At 37.8% G+C, this 5,144-nt stretch overlaps 1 protein-coding gene and 1 pseudogene across 2 annotated transcripts in view; both read right to left on the reverse strand.

Moving 5' to 3' along the window:
* OLFM3 (olfactomedin 3) overlaps positions 1-5,144 on the reverse strand; it is a 383,079-nt gene that overhangs the window by 28,786 nt on the left and 349,149 nt on the right. The window lies entirely within an intron of this gene.
* LOC102853268 overlaps positions 2,838-5,144 on the reverse strand; it is a 16,426-nt pseudogene continuing 14,119 nt past the window's right edge.

The raw sequence follows: 5,144 nt of genomic DNA on the forward strand, positions 1-5,144 counted from the left end.
AACAACAACAACAACAACAACATACCAAGGCAGTAGTTACAGACTTTTCTTTTGAGGAAGATACTGAGAAATAGGGATGAAGAAATATAAAGTTATGGGAATTTTTTCGGTGTGTGTACTGAAGGTATTGTTTAAGAAATGATTATTCATAAATAGGAATAATGTTGTAAAAAGGGAAATTGATGTGCAAAGAGACAACTGAAGAAATGAAGCTCATGAGCACATGTATTGATGTTTAATAAGCATTAGTAACCATGTTTCAAACAAATATTAACATATACCATGCAGGTTAGAATGCTGATCAGGAGTTAAGAAATATAGTATAGGATCTAAACCATGATGTTAGATTAATATATCATGTTGTTAGTGCTTTTAATTATTGGATGGTGTTTCCTCATTTATAAAATGGAAAGACATAATACTGGTTTTTAGTCATTCTAAATATAGAGAAATGAAATATAGGAAATAGTATTTATGTTTGTAAGAAGAAAAATGAAGAACAACAAAACACCATCATCATCTTGAAGTTTTGGAAGCAAAAACATAGACCTAAGCACTCTTAATGTTCATTTATTTCTAGTAGAATCGTCTTTTACATTGTATGTTTATTTCTAAGTGAAAATTTAACTTAGCAAATGGAATCAGTAAGATTAAAATGGCAGGGATTTATAAAATGTGGCTGCCCGTGTAGCTATAATTTGGTGAATTTTAGCACAAAGTACAAAAATTATCAGAATCTGATTCATTGCAGAAATTGCAAAAATAAAGTGAACTAAAGTAAACAACAAAAGTCATTTCTATTTCCCAGGTCGCCAAAACCTAGCGTTTGTTAGAATATATCCTTGTCTTTCTCACCTCATACTCACTATCTGTGAGAACAAAGGAAACCAGACAGAAAGGATAATTTCCCCAAATGCCTTGAAGATAAATGTTCCTGCAAAGGTAGATGTCAAAGAAGGAAGTTAAGAGTCTTGCTTCATTGATTTTCTCCTGCTTTGCTCTTCTGTCAGTAGTGAGATGTATGAAAACATTAGCATTTTATGGTACATTGTATGTATGTGCTCTGTATCTCAGAAAATATACTGAATAGGCAGTTGAGAAAAGTAATCGTTTTATTTCTCTGGTGACTTTTAGATGTTATGTCTTTTTATGATAGGTCATAGTCCATATTTATCAATCAGTACTTGAGGAAAAGAAATGATTAGAGATTCTGCAGGAGGATCAGTTGTTTGGATCAATGAAGCATAAAAACCATCTGTCTTTCCTTTTACTTATTTCTTTAGTGTAGAATTATACTTTGCAATATTCTAGACTAGCTAACACTCCTAGATTCAAATCCTAAGGCCATACCCATTTAAGTAAATTAAATGGAGTAGTGATTATGTTTATGGACAGACTGTTATTTCTTTTTACTAAAGGCCATTAGGAGATTCATGTCACAAGAAGCAGAAACTACTTGATCTTTTAAAAATCTGCCTATTGAAGCTATTTAAACGAAACTAGTTTCTTCTATATATTTGGTGGTAAAATCTATTTCTATTATTTAGACTTTCATTTGCATGGCCAGTCTAACCAATTCTTCTGCTGACGGGAAGGTGGGGTAGAGGTGGACATCACAGATTTGTATTGGATAGAATGATCGAGTGAGTTGTCCAGCAGGTTATCTGGTAACTAAATTTAAGATTAATATGCATGTGACTAAATATCTGCTGTTTTCTTAAGCTAATAATGATCTTTAAATTACTTTTCAAAATTGTTTCAAGTGTTGCTTTTTATTTTTGTAAGTCATTAATAAAAAGCTCTGATGGCCTAGTCACAAGAAGCTGTGCTGCAATCCCAAAGACATGAAGTTCGAGGCCAGCCGCTCTGTGGAAGAAGGATGGGCAATCTCCCATGTGATTAACTGCCTCTGAAAACCCGCCATGTGTTTCAGCTATGGGTCTGTTCTGACTCTATGGTACACAACAACAACATTATTGACCAAGAATTTACAGTTTCCCATTTCTTAGCTTCTAATTTGTCTTTATCAATCAAGCTTTATCAGTCAAGCTTCTCTCCTCTTTACAGACCTTCATACTCTGTCCTCAAACCTAAGCAACAGCTAGGAATTGGGACAGCGCTCTCATTTTGGTTATCCTGATAATCAATTGACCATCATGCCACCTGCAAAGTTGATTCTGATACATGGAACTTACATATATATTAAAGTAGAACTGTGCTCCACAGTGTTTTCAAGGGCTGCTTTTTCTGAAGTAGATTGCCAGGACTTTCTTCAAGCTACCCCTAAGGAAACTCAAGTCTTTAACCTTTCATCTAGTAGCTGGACGTATCAAAAGATTCATTTAGACTCCATGACAACTGTTCTTTCCAGAAATCACTGGTCATCTCTCCTTGCCCTTGAAGTGTCTCTACTAGCCTTTACATACTCCTCTATACCCTATAAATATCTTTCTCTGTTTGATTTTGAGTGTCTGAGATTATAACATTCTTTGTAAAATGTCTTTCCTCAAATAAAATGTCTCTTTACCTAAGTCTTGATATTTTCATTTTTATGTTACAGACATATTTTCAAGAAGTTCATTAAACATTCAAAGATAATGGAGGTGAATTGTGTTGTGAAATAGAAAACAATCTAACAAATTATGCAGGTCTCTAAAAGTTTATGTTTGTATCTTTAAGATGTTGTTGCTGTGTACCACAGAGTGACCGACCCATAGCTGACCCTCTGGCGGGTTTTCAGAGACAGTTAATTGCATGGGAGGAGATTGCTTATCCTTCTCCCTCAGAGCAGCTGGTGGCCTTGAACTGAGATCTTCCAGGATTGCAGCTTCTTGCCACTAGGCCACAAGAGCTAAGTCTTTATGAGCTTGTATTTTAATTGTAATCTAGGAAAGTATAGGATATAAAAAAGAAAGATCACTTAATTTATGATAAAACTATATTAATTATCAGAAGTGTGCTGCTTAAATAACCAGACTTCCAGGATTCCAGTGAAATGAATCATCAACAAGTACATTGTTGTTATACACTGTACAGTCAGAACCTACTCATAGCTGACCCGTCACTGGGTTTTCAGAAGCAATAAATTCTAGGACAGGGGACCGCCCATCTTTCTCTAGCACAGCAGGTGGATGATTCAAACCACATGCCTTTCAGTTGGTAACACAACTCCTTCCTACACCACCACCAGAGCTCCCTCATCAATGATACTAGGAAAAGTGCCATTTCATGTCATTGTTGTTAAATGTCATTGAGTCACTTGCGACTCATACGACCGTATGTACAATAGCTCTGAACCCTGCTTTATATTGAGCCAACTTCATTCTGTCGCATCTACCCCTCCTTACCCTAGTCACTGAATCAATCTCTCTAATCCACGGTCTCCCTCTCCTGTGCTGTTCCTCCACTCTTTCAAGCATGATGTCCCTCTCTAAGGACTGGTCCCTCCTTGCAACATGCCCCAAGTATGTCAGATGGAGCTTGAAAATCCTTGTGTCTAAGAAGCAGCCTAGTTTTACCTTTTCCAGGATAAACCTGTTTGTTCTCCTAGCAGTCCATGCATGGTATATCCAATAACTCTTCCAGCACCACAACTCAAAGGCACTGATTCTTCTTCTGTCATCCTTAAATATTGCCCAGCTCTCTGATGCACAACAAGTAAATGTGAAGATCATCACCTGGATCAATCAGACCTTAGTTTCCAGGGTGACAGCATTGTTGTTCAGTACACTGGAGAATTCCCTTGCAGCAGATTTCCCCAACGCAATTAATCTTTTGATTTCCTGGATGCTGGTACCAAGAGTGTTGATTGCAGAGCCAAGCAAGCTGAAATTGTTAATAATCAATAATCTTACCCTCTTCACTATCTATCACCATGTGAATTGGCCCAGTGGTGATTATCTTTGTTTTCTTTTTTTTTTAAATTTTGTTATTTTTTATTTTGTGTCTTTTTACATTGTCAAAATATTGACAGTTGTTTCAATTTGTTGGATTCAAGGAGAAAGGTCAGCCAGTTTCTCCACACAAACTGTTGAAAACTGGTTGAGGAACTGTACTGTGTTTAGAAATGCCACCGTTGTTTTCTGTTGAATAGCTGGCACCTTGGTCAGGTCTATCAGTCAGGACCCCATGAGAGGAAGCCTGTCCTCATTCATCCCCTCAGAAGGCAGGAGGCCCCCCAAGAAAAGGCCCGACCAACCTTCTAAGTGCTCAACGAAACAGCACCCTCTGCACTTCAGTTTTTGGGTGTTTTTTAAAAAACAGAACAAATCATATGATTTTATTAAAGATATACCATTTTTTCTTTAGCTTTCTAACTTTGTGCTTGTGCCTTCAGTACTTTCACAATAATTTTCTGCTCCTCAATAAGGAAAGCAAGATTGACCCTGTCACACTTAGCACCCATGGAGTCACCGTGAGCTCTGCTGACATGGTTTTTTGTTTTGACAGCCTCATGAGAACTTTAGGTCTCACGGACCCCTCTTAGCTGGCCCGGGCACACACCACAAGCAGATTTCGGTGCTTTTCAAAACTTCTTGGTATACAGGTAAACAGTTCTGTTACCAGGGGCTCAGGACAGCCTGGTTTTGTTAGAGGCTATGTTGGAGGTCACCCTGTGATGGCAGGTCAGACGCTGGACCTTTCTGAATACCTCTACACGACGTCTCCCTGCACTTCCGTTTTAAAACTAACATCCTCACCATTTGGAGAAGTTTTTGACAGAGATCTACCCGGTGCATGTGTCTTCTTGATTTCTTTTCCTATCTTTGTTTTCTTGATGTTGATCTTCAATCCATGTTGAAGGCTGCAGTCCTTGACCTTCTGCAGCATATGACTCACATCTTCTTGTGTTTCAGCAAGCAAGGCTGTATCATCTGCATAATAGAGGCTGTTAGTGAGCCTTCTTCCAATCCTGATATCACATTCCTTCTCAAAGAGCCCAGACTCCTGGATGATCTGTTCTACATAGAGATTGAAAAGGTATCTCACTCCCTGATTTCAAATCCTACTATACTGCCGTAGTGGTAAAGACAGCATGGTACTGGTACAATGACAGACACATAGATCAATGGAATAAAATTGAGAATCAGGAGATCAGCCCATCTTTCTATGGTCAACTGATTTTTGACAAGGAGATGAAATCA

This window comes from Elephantulus edwardii, unplaced genomic scaffold (genome assembly GCF_000299155.1).
Source record: "Elephantulus edwardii isolate Elephantulus edwardi_28Jun2011 unplaced genomic scaffold, EleEdw1.0 scaffold00020, whole genome shotgun sequence".
NCBI classification, from domain to species: Eukaryota; Metazoa; Chordata; class Mammalia; order Macroscelidea; family Macroscelididae; genus Elephantulus; species Elephantulus edwardii.